Here is a 20383-nt window from a genome sequence, read left to right on the forward strand (position 1 = left end):
ATAACCTTTCATCTTCATTTTCTCCTAATTTCCATCATTTTCATAAATAAATTGCCAAAAAAGCCATTTTTCCTTTCCAAAGCATTTTCCATTGCCTTTGCCATTTTCCTTAGCCATAATAAACCAAATGAACACCCAAACCGGTATATTTTTTCCAACATTCAACTTGGAATAATTGTCTCACAAACTTAGTTATTATTTTTCCTTTATTAACTTTATCACATGAAGTTTTAACGTGGGATTGTTACGACCTTATGATTTTTTTATAGCATGAATAGATCCTTAGATCATTGCCATTTGTATAGGTTGATGTAGAAATTTGATGGTGGTGTTAAAAATGTCTTGAAGTCAAAACATAATAGGTGTATTGATCTTAGTTAACCCAATATGGGAGTGCAATAATTTTGTTAAATTTCAAGATTCTAACAAATAAAAGGCAATGTACGAATATATAAGACGAATGTTGAATCCTATAACACCCTAACCCACATTTACCCACTTTAACCTTCTCACCAAGGTAAACATGAGATGAGAGTTATTATGCATGACCCAATATCCAAGATGCACTTGCTTGCAAATACCTAGTGACACATGATCACACTGGTATCAGCCTAACTTAGCCCAACACTATTTCCTTTTAGTTATGTTTCCTTAAATTTAACCCACCTTTCTGTTTTTGGCATTTTTTTGGGTTCTAAATTTTCGAGGCCATTTTGAGGGCCTAAAAGACAATTTCAAGGAAAATTGAGAGACCAAAAAGTTCCAAATTTTCTTTCCTATATTTTCTTTTCGACCTCGTCATCGAGATGTTTGGAATGAGATATTATGATAGTCAAACAAAGATCGTATGCCAAAGTTACAACCTGGGATGTTGGAGGTCCAAATTACTCATTTATACAAACACTTGATGTAAATAGTACTTGTAGGTCATAAATAAATATGTATTCACTAATTCAATAAGCTCACCAAAGAATCATCAAGAAGGCTCAATGCACTCTCAAGCTAACTGCAACAACACTTGTTATCCCATGCATTCATTAACAATTCAATAACTTATCAAATCATGAACAAGAGATATAGCTAGATCACATCATATAACCATGTATATAACCAACATATAACCATAATAGAAACCATGACAAATCATCCATAAGATCAACGTGATAATCATCACTCACCATCACAAGTGCTCATAGATCACATAGGAAAATAACTCATATTAACGTATGCAAATACCAACCAAGTCAACGACTTCCACATACCACGTGACCATAGATTGGGCTGAACCAAATCTCTCCTTCATCCAATCAGCCCCATACCATATTCCAAGCATGAATGTGGGATCATATGGGTTAAACCAAAATAGAACCAACCAGGGCTTCTAGAGGCCAAACCACCTCAACCCTCAACCACAATGATTTCCTGTAACTGGTCTAGAAATCACTAATACCAACTAGATTGGTTTTTCACAATTTTTCCATGGCTCCAAGAATACTATCTTAGCCCATAGCCTCCAAGGACCCAATTTGTTAGAGGTCTCTAGAGAACTACTAGTTCAACCCACAACCTCCAAGGACCCACGTTGTTCCAAGGCTCCAGATATTCTATCCCAACCCATAACCTATTAATTTTTGGTAGCTCAAAGACAAATTCCAATCAGGGGAATAGATTCCACTTTCAGAGAGGACCAATTTTGACTATTGAAGCACTCAATTTGGACTAAGGGAAAGTGTATTTTTGAGGTAAAGCCCACATGTGCACAAAAGGACAAATCGGCCCTAATAGGAAATTGGACCATTAGGGGAATTTTGAGGTCTAAAATGGGCCTCCTAAAGAAATTATAAAATAATAGTGGAAATAATAAAATAATATTACATTACATCAGCAAAATTTAGAGGGAAAAAAGAAAAAATATTTTTTCAACTCGTATTTTCAACTTATCTCCCTATAGGTTTACTCAAATTTCGAGTGGAAACACTCGTTGGATGAGGAATTGTATTCCTCATCCAAGGAGTATTCATGCTGCATATTTATAATGGACTTTGCTACGCGAAAACTGTGAAATACATGAAGAATGTGATTGCAATAATGTTTATTCATGTATTTCTGATTTTTCATGTAGCAAGGTCCATTAAAAGTATGCAATATGGGTACTCCTTGGATGAGGAATTAAATTTTTCATCCAACAAGTAGTCATGCTCGAAATTTCTGTCACACCTTAGAGAGATAAGTTGAAAATACGAATTGAAAAAATAGTTTTATTATTTTATTATTTTTTAATCTTTTTACTTTTTTACTCCAAAAATGGTGAATCATCCCCCATGGTTGACACCGCCATCTTGAATCGTATTGGTTCTTATAAAGTTTATTTTGGTTGTATAACTTTCTTAGGAGGCCCATTTTAGACCTCAAAATTCCCCTAATGACCCTTGGAAGCCTATAAATACAAGTGACCTCAAGCTCATTTGGACACCATCAAGCATATTCTTCTTTTCTGCTTCATTGATTAGTTCACACAGGTTTGAGGTTGGTCTGCAGATATTGGTTCGTTTGAGTCCAAAATCGTAGGGTTTGAAGCTCACATGTGTGTTTATGGTTTTGGTTTCCAACCACAGGCTTGTCACAAGCAAATTTTGGTTACAATAACAAACACGCAGGCTCATCAGTGCAATTGGAAGCTCTAAACCGCATGCATATCTCTTTCTCTATGTAGTTGGGCTCTAATCTTACAACTTAACATTTTACCATAGTTTACCACATTTTACCACAAACAGGAAAAGTTTTCTTTGATCAGTATAGATGTTGGAAACATATTTCTGAATATTTTTGGAGTAATTTTACTGGGTGAGTTTTTTATTGGCTCGTTGTACTCTCTGTTGAAATTTTTATGACAATTTAATAAAATAATAATTTTGAAAGGGTTTTCCCAATAGTGGGATTTTCCCTGGTCATTTACCAAAATCCAGTGTCTCTTGTTGATGTGTTGATTATCTCCTATTGTCATTTAAATTTACTTTTCTATCTTCAATTACTATTGATGATTGGAAATATTAATTGTTATTAAAATATTGCTAATTAAAGAATAGAGTTAGGCTAAAATAATTGAAACAACATAGAACAGTGTGAAAAATAACATGGTATTAGAGCTAAGGTGAAGTATAAGCCCAAAGGAGACAATAGTTGAAGCAATCACCTTTGGAAAGTTGAAGGAGACTATCTAATCAAGTCAAGGTGTCTTCCTCTTTGTTCAAGGAAAATGAGAATTTGGGTAACTCATCTAACTTTGCTACATGGAAAATCAAGATGGAAATCATAGCTATTAACAATTATGTTTTGGAATACATTCAAGGAAAGGTACCTGAGCCTCCAGAGAATGGTTCCGCTACTTCCAAGAACAAGTACAAGAAAGGTGAGTTAAAAGCAAAGAAAATTATAGCTAATGGTTTATAAGGTAATTTACTTGCATATGTTGGAAATTTGAATAATTCTAAGGATATGTACAATAAGCTAGATGTAATATATGAAGTCAACAATTTGAATGAAATCCTCTCCTTGAAAGATCAATTCAAAGACATGAAGATGAATAAAGGAGATTCTATGCAATCCTAAATTATGAGGATATTGTGCCTTAAAGTTATATTGCAGAGAGTTAGGGAAATTGTGCCTAATATGGAATTAGTGATTGTAACTCTTAGAGGTATCCCTATTTAGTTGGGAATCCTTCATTACTACTATAAGAAACAACAACAATTTTGCGTCATTTGATGAGATTGTTGGAAATTTCACTCAAGAAGAATCAAGGATGATTTAAAGAGGTAGGATCCAAAAGCATCAAGAAGGATATTCCTCTATATTCATCACTCATAACAAGAAGAAGAAAGGAAAAGGAGGGTCATCAATTTCAAGGAAGCCTCCTCCTCAAAATTAAAAGAAAAGGAATGAAAGAGAACCATCACCCATTGAATGTTACAATTGTCACAAGAAAGGTCACTATGATTGAGATTTCCCTAAGAAGAATAATGGTCCACGTTGCAGCATTAGAAGTAACAAGAACATGTTTAAATATCGAACAAGAATAGATGACCAAAGGGAAGATTAAAATGAAAGAGATGAAATAAGAATAAGAGATGCTTCAAGTGATCATGAAGAAGAATATTGTCCTCAAAAGAAATCAATATATTCCAGGTATGAAAGTATTGTTGTTAATCAATCTGACTATATCCTTATTTTTTCACTCAGTAATTCCTCTCCTTCAAATTCATGGGATAGTTGGATGGTTGATAGTGGGGCCACTTATCATTTCTCTGGGTATAATGAAGTTCTCTCTGATTTGGTATAGATGGAGTCAAATTTGAAAATTATTCTCAGAGACAACTCCATTCATCCCGTTAAAGTATTTGGGTCTATCAAATTTCATTTGGATTCCAGGGAATCTGTTTTTCTCTATGATGTGATGTATGTTTCGAGGTTGAAGAAGAATTTGGTATCAAAATCTACTTTGGAAGACAAAGGGATGAGGGTTCCATTCATCAAGGGAAAGGTTCTTACGTGGCAAGTGGTGTCCTCTAGTAGAGACACATTCACATTGGGATCTAGATTTGAAGGACTCTATAGACACACCGGAAGACCTACTCTAGCATTGGTCCATGGTACTAATCATCTAAGCAAGTTATGGAACCGAATATTGGCCCATATACATTATGATGCTCTTCCAAAGTTGAAGAAATTGGTCACTGGTATTTCCGATGTTGAAATCCAACATGATGGAATATGTCTAGGTTGTGCCAGTGGAAAGAAGACAAGGGGGCCATTCCCCTCTAGCAAGAATAAGACTAATGAAATCCCCCATCTCATTCATTATGATATACGTGGACTGATGCCCATAAATTCTATTGGTGGACAACTCTATTATATAACATTCATAGATGAATTCTCAAGACATGGATATATTACTTAAAGAACAAGGATGAAGCCTTCAAAATATTCAAGGTGTTCAAAGCTTATGTTGAAAATCAAACATGGAGGAAAATTAGGATCTTCAAGTCCAACAATGGTTGAGATCACATTTCAAATGAGTTCATCAATTTCTATAAGAAGTAAGGTATCAAGAAAGAAACGGTTTTGCCCTATAAACCTGAACAAAATGGAGTGGCTGAAAGAAAGAACGGGTCTATTATAGAAGCTACATATGCCATGCTCCATGATCAAAAGTTGTCAAAGTTCCTTTTTGGGGAGAAGCAATGAATGTTGTCGTATATGTTCAAAACAGGGGACCTCATCAAGCATTGGACAACAAGACTTCTGAAGAAGTATTCACAAGTGTCAAGCCCGATGTTATTCACCTTTGTATCTTTGGATGCCCTGTACATTTCCATGTGCCAAAAGACAAAAGGAAAAAGCAAGAAGTAATAGGAAGAAAAGGTACACTTGTTGGATATTGTGAAGATTATAAAGCATTTAGAATATATATTCTTGGTCAAAGGAAGGTTGAAATTAGCACGAAAGTAACGTTCAATGATCAATAACTCTTCAGCTACCAGAATTAACGAAGATCTTTTACTTCTATGATGTTAGCAGAATTGCATATGAAAGAGTATGAAAAACCATGTGTGCATATTGTAAAGAAGATGAAGCATAATGACAACCATCAAATAAAAGTACACAAAATACATTGATAGCGGATTTCACCCACTGTGGGTTACATCTCTAAGCCCTGGTGTCAAGAGGGGAGAGGTCGCTTCATTAATGTTGCAAATGATGATGATGTGTACATGGTACTTTATTTGTCATTACAAGGATGAATACCCTCAACCAGAGTGGCATGTCTCTCCACGAGACGTTCTCCCTATAGAAACTCTCACTCAAATGGGTCTTCCTTCAACATGAAAGCTAATAAAATCTCACATAATATGGCATACAAGTATCCCTCAACATAATGGTAATCAGAGATCTCAACAACAACAAAAATCATCTCAGCAAATATGAAGAAAAGCATGACATAACTACATCATATACCTCCAATTTCCAGGATGGCCGAAAAATGAAAAGCTCAGCTACTGAAACAGACACCACCATTGAATTCGTGACACATCATGTCAAACGACTATAAATTTTCCCCTTTCTAATCTTGTCAAATTCTAGACCCTCAAGCATCTTAAATATTCCCCCAAAGATTCCTTCCTGAAGATGGCTGAAAAATTCGCTACTTGTATGAAGATTCTAAGTACACCACTATGCTCCTTATGAAACTCTATGAAAAATGACTATAAATTCGACAGCATTTTGTCTCAGTCAAAATCTAACTCCAAGGGAATCTTTTAGATTCCACGAGATTCTCTAAAGATTCCTTTCTACTGGACATCTACATTTCTGCTGCTCAGATGGAGATTCTTACCGCATTGTTGGACAAATGGCGAGAAAACGTGAAAAATGACTATAAGCTTGACAAATTCTGACACTGGAATCTCTGGCCCCCTAAGGGAATCTTTTTAGCATCTTGGTATATTCCTTGGCTCATGGTTCTGCCCTCCTGCAAGTCATGGTTTTGCTCCACTCTCCATTATTGCTCTTTGGTCAAATGAATGAGTTGATTTTAAATATAATAGAGTAGGTGGATGTTTCAAAGATGCCCACATAGTCGGTTGGCAAGTGGTTATTATGGCACTGGGGTGGTCAGGGTTCCAACCCCATCGACCCAAATATATCAACGGATGCATTTTATATAAACATGAAACAATTGGCATTAACATGTTTTTTGTTGACCAATGTTTTGGAATTGGTTGAATATATGGCATGTAGTTATGTAATATTGTTTGAAATCGTTGGTCGAGTGCTATGCTCATATGGCATATATTGGTTAGTATTTGTTTTGAACTTTGTTTCGGCATATGCCACATGGGGCCACCCATTAAGGGCCAACCCATGTGGGTCGAGTGGTTTCAACCCCCACCAACTCCCCTCCAAGTGGTTCCATTTCATCCGTTAGCCATTTCAAACAATGTTATGTTTAGGCCATGGGCAGATCCATATGACAGGTAAGTGTGGTATGCGGTTATATTATGTGTTTAATGTTTGGGGTCGGCGAGGTTTGACTTCCTACTAACCAAATCACATTTAAATTTTGTGTTATATATAACAATTCTCGGGGGGTGGCGGGCTTGGCAGCCTGCCAACTAATGAGCACCATTATTGCAACAAGAATGTTGCAACTCCTAGTGTTGTTGGGAAAAGTATCCAATACGGAATGCCCCTATCCCACTCTAAGAGGTGATAGTGCCTTAGCAACAAACAGGTAAACTTATTTGAGTATTATTCTTTATGAAATGTAAGTGAGGAAGAAGGATCTAACTAACTTGTATCTTCCGCTAGTTTGTCGATCCAAATCACTCCTCTCTTGAGTAGCTCCCAGCTTCTTGCTCCTTCACCGGCCCAGCTTCACCGAATTCCTGCAAGATCACAAGAGAGAGAAACTACACAAAGATACAGATATACATTCATAAAAAGCTCAAGATCAGATTAAGCTAAATATATAAGCATAACAAAACATCATTGGTATACATCATGTAGGAGAAACTAAAATAGTTTATTGATAAGATAATAAAGTCCAAGAGGAGATACAACCAAGTGAGTTCCGATCCAGCATCTACCTCCCAGCAAAGGAATCCCTTCCTCTCTTCCAACAAAGCATAAATCACCCAATGTGCTAATCTCAATCTCAAACCAACAGAAATTCTCTGCAAAGTACAAAATTCCAGCCTCCTGAACCTCTGGGTTAGAGATCCATATATAGATGTAAGCAGAGAGGATGAGTCAGCTTATGTTTTGACTTGTGGCTTCTCTCTATCAGTTCTTGCTTCCACTTGGAGGTTGAGAACCTCTTACTCATCACTAGTCGAATTCATTGAGGCAAGTGTCATTGGAGAAGATTCTGGAAGCTTCCAGGGTCTTTCCACCTCGTTGAATGAACTTGCCATTTGTCATTTCCCGCTCAGCGCACCCTGGTAGTGCTTCTACCTACGTTGCAGTGCACCTAGCCAATGTAATCTCTGCATTTCAGCGTAGACAGCTAGTGGAGCCTCTGAATTGATCCTGAATTGACTGTTTCTGAGTGGTTTTTGGTGGAGAACTTCTGGGAGAAGTTGTCATTGGTTGACCTTGTTCCTTTAGGAGCTGTAACAACATCTTTAGGGACTTTGGATCCCTTGAATTATGGACATTTCATGCTCAATGCTGTAAGGCACAAAAATGTCTATAACAGTTGCCCCCTAAAGTATGAGGCCGTTTATCGGGTGAAATGCTTTATTAGGAGGATCTGAAGTTCTTCCAATGCTGGGAGGAGACCTGTAATAAGATACAATACAATACATTATTTTTCATACTGCTTTCATGATCTAGCTGAGGCGGGCATTCCCATGCTCAGCTTTATAAATTCATTTTTCTGTACATAGAACAGACAATCGTCTGATGGTAGACTGATGATCTTGCTGAAATCATCATCCTTTGGTAGGATGATTGTCTGTGCTGCAATGCTCTACATGTCAATGTCTTTATTTTTCCTGAATATATATCGCAGCCCGGATGGATGAAACTAGATCTGGGGTCTTCAAACTCGTTCGATCTTCACTCTAAGTACAAGTCGACCCATGTGAGAGATGTTCTGAAGTTGAACATGGAAAGACATCGCTTGATTACCGGTCAATGAGGTAAACCGTTAACAAGCGCGAGAGGAATCACCAATAATGATAATGACCCTCAAGGTACTGCAGTACAATTCACGTGGTGTGAATAAAGGACTTGGCCTCGAACACCACGCAAAATCTTTCGGTCGAAGGTCATTGATGTATACCTGTCGCCGGAAGTGAGAAACTTGCCATTGAGGCATGCAAGCTTCAAAGTACTGAAGGGGTTGTTCCTAGATCAACTTCTTGGATAATGAGCTGATGTCGACAAGAAGCGATCCATCAAAGGAGGGCCTTAATGTATCCCACATCAGTGACACGGAACGGAGCAAATGATTTTGATGGAGGTGAAAACGATTTGATGATATATAGTTCAGGGTGGTGGTCATGAAAGAATGAAGGATAATGTATGGTAGTGGATGGGACACGGTTGACTTCTCTGGATGACTTCTCTTGAACATATTGGCGACACTTATGTGATGGATTGGTAGCATTTACCCCAAAGGTGGATGGTATGGCGAGACCATGGTGATGTGACCGGTGAATGAAACAACCCAACCCGACTCAGGCACGGAGTGGAAGTGTCATGTTCAAGAGCGACTTGCTACCAATAAAGTTCTTTGAGTTTCTTCCCAATTTTTCCCCAGTCATTGCTGACCAGTACCTCTTTATTTTTGTCAAGCTTGAGGAGGATAACATATGCTTGTTCTATAATTTTCCCTTCAGGCAAACCCATCTCTATGTTTTAACGAGCCTAGCGATAGTGAAACTTGTTCTCGTCTAAAGACAAGTTTGTCGCTATTTCATGTTTTTAACGAGTCTAACGACAAAGATAACTCGGTCCTTTTCATTTTTAGAGAGTTTGAAAAGGTACGTAAAGTCAACTCCGAAAGTCCTTTTTCGTCATCTAATCCCTTAAGTCCGAAAAAGTATAAAACAATACAGAAGGGATGGATTTTCGATAGTTTTAACGAGCCGAACAAAACAAGCGCTCGATCTTTTTGTGCAATAATCCCTCAGGTCCAAAAAGATTAAAATCTAGAGGAGGGATAGCACTTCCGGTCGCTTTAACGAGTTGGAAGGCCAAAACTCGACAATCTTTTCATATTTTACGAGTCAGATGAAAAGAGCTTAAAGAAGACTCGTCTTTTAAGGAACGAGTGATAAAACGAGTTAGCAGCTGATTCCAGGTAAGAGTTGGAATTTTCCAATCACGGCAGTGTCACAAGGATGGCTAGTGAAATCACTCTTCGCAGTTGTTCCTCAAAATGGGTAAACAATCATATGGAGGTGAACGATCGGCCAATGGAAAAGTGGAGGTGACGGTGCAAACACGACCAAGGCTTTAATGGCTGATAATGTTACATTCACGGTGGTTATTTACCGGAAGATAGTTCATTTTTTAACGAGCTTAAACGCGGAAAAACACTGCTCAGTCTTATGTTTATTTTTTAACGAGCATGAACTATGTGCTAAAACTGCTCAATCTTATGTTTATTTTTTAACGAGCATGAACTATGTGCTAAAACTGCTCGATTTTCCAGTCATATGATAAGAATGTCTCATGTAAGATCCCATTTTTTATGGAGCTTGCGCCTCACAAAGCTATGCTCCTAGAATCCTTTCTTTATGCAAGTTCGGAAACGACTAATCCTACGAGTTTAAAGGGTTAGACCTACAGGTTTAAAGGGAGGACCTAAAAATTTAAAAAAATAAATAGTCGCCCCTTGCTTGCACTCCAAAAGGTTTGCATGCCCCAGGTATAAAGTACGATTTCAAGGTTACCCCTCAATTTGCAGATAAAACATTTGTTTTAACAGGAAAGGCCTACCTCTTTCAGGTTACCCAAAGATTGTTTCATCAATGCAGCGAACAAAGCACTTCTTCGGCGATGTCTACCGAGATAGACAAAGGTGAGTGACAATGAGCGCCAAACACATAACTTTGACAAAAGAATCTTATTCTAGAATAACCCCTCTTCCAAGACGGACGGGGTACAGACTAGTCATATTCTCCCGCGGAAACCTACCCTATACCCAAAGTTTTCCTGCCGAAGTAGACCAGGACGCATGCCCCCTGGGTTCCAGTCATATCCCCCCGAATTACTAGCGCTCATCGAGAGGACGGACCGTGGGTTGAGACATTTCTTGCGTGAAGAGACCATTTAGGGAAGGTATATGACTATTTGTGATGCGTGATCCGGGAAATGAAAGCTGGTCCACGAGCTTGACCACTCTTCCTTCGTGCGGAAAACACATTACTCTAAAGAGTGAGGAGACGATGGCTCCCATGCAATATATATAGTCTCGTCCAAGGAGTAGGTTATAATCCAAGGGTCCTTGAATGACCATCACGTTCATTTGAACGGTCTTCCCTTTCAATGTGATAGGCACATTGGGGAGGATCCCTAAAGGTCGACTGGTTCCTTTATCAAAGCCTGTCAGATTTCTCATTTCAGGCAAAAGCGCTGGCGAACCAAGCGCTTTCCAAGCAGTGGAGGAAAGGATACTCACAGATGCCCCCTCATCAATGATGGTGCCAGCCATGACCATTCTGTATATTTGGACGATAATTCTGAATGGTATGCTTGCTGGCAAACGGGGTCTGCCTAGTTGGTTCCAGTCGAAGGAGACAACTAGGTTGCTTGGTGGTGGGACCGAGTAAACGGTCGGGTATCGCTCTGACGAACTTCCTTCCTGCGATAAAGGAATGGGGGGAGTGCCCCCGTGCTCGTCGGAGTCTGTGTTGATGAAGAGAATTTGGATGGTGTCATCTTTATCCTCTTTAGTGACTGTATCATTCGAAGATAAATCCTCTGAAGGCAAGACCGGGTCAACTGCCACCTCGACCTTTTGACTTTCGTCGGGTATGGATTCAGCTGGTTCATCTTCAATGACCAGCGCTTCAGCTGACCACTTGAGCGGGCCAGCTGGATTTTCAACTAACAAAGGACTCGGCAAGAGTTTTTTATATCCAGGAGGAAGTCGTAACAGTGAAACCGGACGATCATCCAAAACTCTTTTCGCTTCGTCTAAGAAGGGACAACGGTGGATGGCGTGGTTGCCTTCGCACACTCTACAGGGAGATCTAGCTCTCCCTTTTTGTCCAAGGACTTCACTCTCGCTAGTTGACGGTATGCATTCAACATGGCTATCAGAGGTTGATGCCACCGGATTGTGCAAACGGGGAGACCAGTCCCTTAGTATCCGAGGGATGCAGGGACAATCTCTGTGGAAGTGGTCTCCCTTGCATATGACACATGGCGATTTAGGCCTAGTCAGTGCTGTGTGTGGATTTTTGTCAGACGACACTTGTTTGCCCCCAGTCGCTTTTGGCTCCTTCTTCTTCTTCTTTTCCTTCTTCTCCTTAGGAACTTGGTTTTTTGTTTTACCAGTTCCGTCAAGCGAAGAGGAAGGAGGAGAGGAAGAACTAGAGGAAGTAGAAGGCTGGCGGGCAACTCTGGACTGGTCTAACTGTTGATTCGACTGTTCAGGATTAGTGGTGTTCTGAACGACATTGGTTGAGAAGAGCCAGACCGGCAAGCCAATTGTCAGTCCTGGAAGCGACAATGTGGCCATATGGGGCGCACCAACATCTCCCCAAGAGGAGAAGGGACTAGGATTTCCACCAAGGGGAATTCCTTGGTTGGTGGGTTCCATTTTCTCAACTTAAAGATCAACGCAGGAAAAAGGGGTGATTGTTCCATTTAAAATAAATTTTAACAACGCTTTTAGACACAACTTGCTTTTTCAATTTTAAAGAGTCGAGAAAAAGCTAAAGATGACTCTAGTCTCCTTCGACGTTTTAACGAGCCCGAAGTGACAAATGCTCGGATGGACTTTTTCCGTTATAGAGTCTGAAAAAGGCCAAAAGGAACTGCTCTGGAGTTCTAGGTAGAGGGTGTGCCAAACTTTTCGCAAAACGCAGAATACTGTTTAAGGTACGGGCGGTCAATCTTCCCGAATGCTGTGTTCAGTGCATTGCGATCAGTAGGGCTGCCAACACGGCTTCCTAAGGATAAAGGTTTTATGCCTATAGGGGTCTCCCAATATATACTCGACGGTACGTGGGAGCACAATCCGTACTGGCGCTATCGTCACTCAGGAGGAATCACCCAACCATCAGCGAGATCGACAGTCACCAGGTTTTACGACGCCGGAACACGTCTCTAGCCTAGACCTCTATGTTGTGCGTTAAGTTACAAAGCGTTGTTAAGTTCATTCAATTTATTTTAGGTTGATCTTTCTTAGAAGTTTGCCTTTTTGGATCACCACAAGATGTATGATACAATTCCTAAATGCAGTCCAAAGATGATAAGCAAGCTTTTATATCTTTTCAATAATGAAAATCCTAGCTACAAGGGGAAAAGGAAGATACAAACTTTTCTCAAAGAGCATAGAGCACACTGTAATGCACTTTTCCCTAAATCAAAGCATGCAAACTATCAAAATGCAAATGCACAAATGCATGTATTTGTTTTCGCTTTCTTAATATTGATGCCTAAAAAGAAAGCTGTTGTACAAATTTGAATTCGATTTCAAGTGAAAACATAAAAAAGTTCCTTTTTCAAAATCAAAAAGACGATTACGACACCTTATGATTTACTTGTTTCGACACTAGAAATGCATAAATTCAAACCAAACGACAAAATTAAAAGCTCAATCAACTGTGAACAGCAAACAAACTCACTCCTAAGATCAAAACGACACTTACGACAGGTCTAGATCTAGGGGCGACAGTATGACTAGTTTACTTTTGTAATGGGAAACTGCAAATGATGTAACAAATACACAAAGAACAAATACATTTTCTTTATACAACTGAGGCGGAATTGAGGCAAAGAAAAGGGGTTTCAGATAGGTACACTGACTGATAACAGGCTGCAAAAAATAGAGATGAAACTGAGCAAAAGGAAGCAGGGAACCACAGCTGCACAAGGCAAAGACTGATTAGCGCACTCCCAACACAGAGGTTTTGACATTCAGTGCAGGTAGCCTTCACGGGACCTGCGTTGAAATGCAGAACCTCTTCACAGAGTCTGCGCTGAAGTAGAAACGAGAGTTGTTTCTGGGTTCTGGGTTACGGTTTTGTTGTGGTCACCAACAACCCCCCTCTTTGTTTGATATTAGTAATAACATCAAGCAAAGGGGGACCCTTAACCAAAAAATCCAAAAAATATTTTTGTTTGAAAAACCTTTTGTATTAACTCCCTAAGAGCTATATCGCGTCGCAAAGGAAAAAGGAGCGCTTTCCCAAAGCGCATAAACACACTGAGGAGGAGCGACACGAGAACTCATCGCATCGCGTGCATTAAAGGCGCTCAAAAGGGAAAACCTAAAGAGCCGCCGATGACCGATATGTGACGTCGCACGTCGCAATGTCGCATAAACAGCACAAAGTGACAAAGAGAAAAACCTTGCGACCTTGCGATATTGCGATATGCGATCTGCGACCATGCAAAGCTGCGACCTGCGATCTATGGTGTGCGACAAATGAGACCATCAATTGTTGCAATACCACTTATTTACATCGCAATCTTCGATGCTGCGATGCAAATCGCAGAAGCCATTCGTCGCAGGCATTCCTCAGCATGATCTGTGAGCCTAAAATTAGGCGCGCACCTTACGGGAAATTAATGATTGTACGCCTGTGTATCCAAAGATGATTATGTTGCGTTTTTTGAAGAGTAAAGTCATAATGGGTGACATGATTATGCATTCATTAGAACTTAATTGAACTATAAGTCAGCAACTGATATAAGTCTATATGCAGGAAACATCTAAGGAAAAGCGCCAAAACTAGAAGAACAGAGAGGAGATGACTTCGCAGATGGATACCGCATACAGCAGGACCGCAGATCCCAGAGTATCACTCAACAAATGCTGATGGAAATAGGCTATCTAGGACTCAGAGTCAAAGGCGCACAAAAGCAAAGCGTTTATGAAAGATCCTAAGTCCCAAATTGGGTAAAGCAAAAAGAAAAACGCTTAAGGGGAAAGACGTCTCAGAAAAGCCTGGAACAAAGAACGGAAACAAGTTGCAATTGAGAAAATCATTCAGGCAACAAAATCCCCAGCTCATTGAGTCATTCGCACGGCCGGAAACCGAAATAGCAACAACACAATCAGTTTGAAAGAAATCTGAGTTGTACTAAGTATACACGTCGTGAAGACACTCCTCCAGAAGAACAATTTCAAAAATATCTTCTAGTTTGTCAGAAAGAGGTGCCAGCTCTTGTTATTTCTAATTTTCAAGCTTGAACAAAAGGAAAGGACAAGCAGCCGACTCTTTCACGGCAAACAGCGCATCGCTTACAGCACTAAGGAGCAGATACAGAAATGGTTAGAAATTAGATTCAGTTTTTAGAAATAAATTCGTTTTAGTAAAAGGGCGGTCATTTGAAGCCGTTCCCTAAATTTGTGTAATTAAAATTAGCCGGTTAGTAGCATTTAACCCTTCTCATTTCATTGGAGAAGGGTCCGGAAATTTGTCAAAAAACTTGTCCTCAGAACATGCACTTTTGCACCCTCGGAGGGGGTTTTTGATGAATGGATGGATCAAGATTTATTTATGTTTGCATTTTAATACCTGCTACTGATGTTGCACTTCTGTACTCTTAGTAGGCATTAGAAGTAAGTAGAAATAGATCATTATTGCTTCAGGTCTGTGAGTATAAAGTCAGTCATAAATGGTACTTTTATCTCTTGACGAGTTTTGCTTGCATTCTTAGAGTAATATACAGCTGATGTTGTTTATATGTTAACGTATGAATGAGTGGACTACCATTTGGCACTTTTGTACGGTGGAGTCATTGATTTATGCTTAATACATGAATAACTGATTATGCGATATGCTGTTCACAACCGTTTTGTTTAACTTCTTATGCAGGATGGTTCATCTTAATTGATTTATATTCTCATAATAGCTGAATAATCTTCATTACCAGTTATTGTGTGAAATCTTTCTAGATCGCATAATGGAAAAAGTTCTATCCCGGGTTAGCGTAGATTAGATGTGTTGTTCTTGATAGATTAAAGTAGTATAAAATTCAGTCTCAGAGTTTAGAACTAGATTAGCTTAGAAATAATTCCATATATTCATTATCAAATTCTACACACACACACCCCCTTAGAACGGGAAGTTGGTCCCGTTATCCCCAGTCGGACCCGCTACACCAAACGGGCACGGAGCCGCCAACCAGGTTCCCGACCGGGTGGGTATCCCCCTTGTTTTTGACCCGATTTCAGGGCCCTCAACATATTTGGCGCTAGAAGGAGGGCACGAACTATGAATGGCACCTAAAGAAATATCAAAATACCATTCTGAGAGTAATACACCCTCATCAACTCCCTCGACTTCTCCAACACGGTTAAACCCGGAATTTGAAGTCGCTCGAGTACCTAACACTGCTACATATTCGAATATATCAGACCAATCTATCATTGATCCCCCTGAAATCTGAACTTTGATTCGTAAACTCCAGGGATTCTCTATTTTTAACCAGAAATCTGATAAATCTAAAAGCAGCGTGACTTCGCAGTACAACCCTGCTCATCCCCTTACCAGATCAAAGAGTGAAAAATTTGGCATACAACCAAGTGAACTCCCTCTCCCTACCAGGAAAAGAGCAAGGAAAACACCACCAGAGTCTGACAGTCAGACTCCTTCATCCACTTCGTCCATATCAACTCCCTCACCGCGAAGTCAACCACCCACTCTTTCATTCCAACTCACTCACCCATCTTCTACAAACCTTCCTCTTCAAACATCAAAGATCTTAATATCTTCATCTTCTCAGCATCAGGGATCATCTTCTGCACTTCCATTAATTAGCAGCTCAGCGATGGCCCAGTCTCCATGGAACAATCCTGGGGCGGTTTTAATGCCTCCACCCCTGAGCCCTATACCGGCCCATCCTGAGAAATGGCTGCCTAAATTCAATCCGGAAGCAGGAATGCTAGCCGAGGAACATATCAATAATTTCATGCTTTTTGTTAATCTCAACGGAGTCACTAACAAAGACGCTGTTGTCCGGCTTTTCCCTTATACAATGCGAGGAACAGCCGGGTCATGGTACTTTTCGTTACCTTCCGGATCCATCACAAGCTGGGACATTTTTCAAAGTCAGTTCCTCACCAAGTTGATCCACGGCGACATTGATCAATGACCTATCTAATCTTAAGGCTGAGGCTAGAGAACCCATTAAAGATTTTAACTTACGGTTCAATAAGATCCTCAACAAAATCCCCGCTGCCTCACAACCCAGCGAGGAAGTAAGATGTGAATGGTACATCACGGTTTTACCTCCAAACTTGGCTATCTTCGTAGATAGGGCAAACAAGACCACCTTAGTTGACAACTTGATAGAAGTGTTAGCAGTGGAAAAACGCGTGGTAGCCCTAGAAAAGAGATCCGCTATAGAAGAACGTAAATCTAAGAAGATCTCTTTCAAATAAGACACCAAGAAGAAGCAAACGAAAGATCCTTTCGATTTGGAAGGATTACAAAAAGTGTTGAAAGCCATGTAAAATGAGATGATTGATATTAAGAAACAAGTAGCAGAGACTTCTTCGAAAAAGCCCTTTAGGACTTTTAAAAGAAATCCTCCCATGGAGGTAAGACCACCTAGTGTTGTCTCAAACGTTGAATCTGAAGAAGACGAAGAAGAAGAGAATACCACTGAAGGGCAGACCGACGAGGAAGAGGTCGTAGAACTACAAGGAATGTGGGACTTCATCCTCGCACAAAAAGAGGATCAAGAAGCATTTCCTATTAGCACAAGAAGCAAAAATCAACTTGATCCTCCCCTAACTACCCCAAAACAAAAGGGCGCAAGCCCTGCAACAAAAGAAAAGGTCGCAACAAAAAAGACAACTGCTAAAGCGACCCAGTTTAGCCCAGTCTAATCTGATCAAACGCCTCCATCAAGAACACTAATAGTGTCGGATGAAATGGAGTATAACATCATTGATGACATGAAGAAGACTAGGGCTAATATCACTCTGTATGAATTGAGTAAATTGAAACACCAGCAGAAAATAATGATGAAAGAATTACATGTTGTGCCTACTACATCTTTACCTACAGCTGTAGCTTCCCACAATCTGGGAAGGCCTCCAACCAACACGATCAATAAAATTGATCCAAATGACATCGCCTTGATTGGAGGAAGATCAAGATCTCATACTCCTCCTTTTCTTCTCACATATGAAATCTTCAACAAAAACGTGCACAATTGCTTGGTCGATTCTGGTGCTTCAACGAATATTTTACCCAGGTCAATATGTGCCAAATTGAATGTGCAACCTCAAAAATCCGTGGTACGTATAGTTCAACTTGATCAATCCCAAGTCGAAGTGATTGGTGAACTTAATCAGGTGACCATAAGATTGTCGTCTAACCCAAAAGTGTGTCAGGTTATCGACATTCTAGTAGCTGATATCCCTGAGTTCTATGGTTTGATTCTTAGCAGGGATTGGTCGGAAAAACTCCACGGATATTTTTCAACCGATTGGTCGCACATGTGGTTACCATACAATGGTAAACCAAATCAGATAAAGGTTGAACGAGAATTGCACCAAAAATACATAGTGACAGAACTGGAAGGAGAAAATGAGGCCATAACGTACAATAGCAGCATTGTAGGCAATTACGCAATAGATTCTTTCCTAGGTAATTTCAATGCTCATATTTCACCATACTTAGAGAATTCAGTTTTATCCCAAGTTGAAAATTTCTCCCAAACTGATGACTCAAAATGTTTTAGTTTTTTAGATAATTCTGTAAATACATCTTTATTTTGGAAATTATATTTTGACGGATCTAAATCCAATGAGGGAGCAGGAGAAGGATGCGTTCTGATTAACCCAGACGGGAACAAGATTATGCTCACATGCAGACTTGAGTTCGATTGCACAAACAACACAGCGGAGTACGAAACCTTGGTTCAAGGCCTATACAAAGCAATCGGATTAAACGTTAAGTATCTTCAAGTCTTTGTAGATTCGGAGATCGTCGTAAAACAGGTACGTAACACCATACATTGCCTGTCAAGTCATTTAAAGCATTATCAATCATTAGTTCAAGATCTCACTGCACATTTCGTAGCATTCAACATCTCGTCAATTCCAAGAATTCAAAATGCGAGCGCAGACCTGTTAGCTAACGTAGCCTCTAGACTTATCCCTTCTGAAGATTTTAGTCCTGATAGGTTTTCAATAGAATTAATCTTTAGACCATCCATCCCTGACAATATCACCAATTGGAGAGTGTTCAACGACGATCCTGACATCGTAAATTTCCTTACTTCTGAAGGATCCTACTCAAATCAGATAATCGACGAAGACCATCATGATCATCAAATACAACAACATGGCTCTGACAATGCTATACCGAAATCGGTGGTCAAGCTAGAAGATTTATATGATTTGAAAAGTCGGTTTAAAAGGTCCGCCAATGCTAAACTTCACAGTTCTACATTGAACTATGAATTAATAAACCTAGGGACCGATGAGAAGCCACAAAACGTTAACTTAGGTCACGGCCTAGCCCCTGAAGAGAAATCAGCATATATCCGTCTTCTGAGACAATACAAAAACGTTTTTGCCTGGAATTACGATGAGCTAAAAACATACAACACTTCTATCATTCAACATGTTATCCCTATGATTGACAATGAAAAACCTGTCCAGCAGAAGCTCAGAAAAATACACCCTAACCTAGAAAATCAGATAAAAACTGAGCTTAATAAGTTGTTGAGAGCCAGAATAATTTTCCCCGTAAGGCATTCTAAATGGGTATCCAATATGGTGGCCGTTAGGAAGAAAAACGGAGACATTAGAATCTGTATCAATTTCCGAAATCTCAAAAAAGCCTGTCAGAAAGATAACTTTCCCCTCCCACCTATGGAGCAAATATTACAGGCGGTAGCAGGCTCAGAATTAATGTCATTCCTGGATGGATTTTCAGGATACAATCAAGTACTAGTGCATCCCGATGATCAGTTAAAGACTACGTTCCGAACCAAATGGGGCACTTATTCATATCGGAAGATGCCATTTGGTCTGATCAATGCCGGAGCTACCTTTCAAAGAGCCATGGACATCGCGTTTAAAGGGTTAGTCAATAAATCAGTAGTGATTTACCTGGATGATATAACAGTGTACTCCAAAAAACGAATCAACCATCTCAAAGATTTGAAGCAAATCTTTCAAAGATGCTTGAGGTATGGGATTTCGCTCAACCCAAAGAAATCTTTCTTTGCATTAAGCGAAGGGAAATTGCTCGGATTCATAGTGTCGAAATCTGGTATTCACGTAGAACCCGACAGAATCAAGGAAATTTCCGAAATATCCATACCTCATAACAAGAAAGCCATGCAATCCTTCCTTGGACAGATCAATTTTGTCAAAAGATTTGTCCCGGATTTTTCACGTATTATTTCTCCCTTACAAAATATGATAAAAAAGAATTCAAATTTCAAATGGGGTCTAGATGAGCACGAAGCGTTCAACTTAATCAAACAAGCTATCATCAATGCTCCATCTTTGGCCACCCCAAATTTTTCGGAATCTTTTACCTTATACACTTTTGCCTCAGAGAAATCCTATGCCGCGATTTTGACCCAAGCAAATCAAGAGAAAGCGGAGGCTCCAATCGCATTCTTTAGCTTGAACTTACAAGGTGCTGAAATTAATTACTCAGAC

This window comes from Pinus tabuliformis, chromosome 9, assembly GCF_031772625.1.
Source record: "Pinus tabuliformis cultivar Carrire ecotype Pingquan chromosome 9, CPIR1, whole genome shotgun sequence".
In the NCBI taxonomy this organism is placed as follows: Eukaryota; Viridiplantae; Streptophyta; class Pinopsida; order Pinales; family Pinaceae; genus Pinus; species Pinus tabuliformis.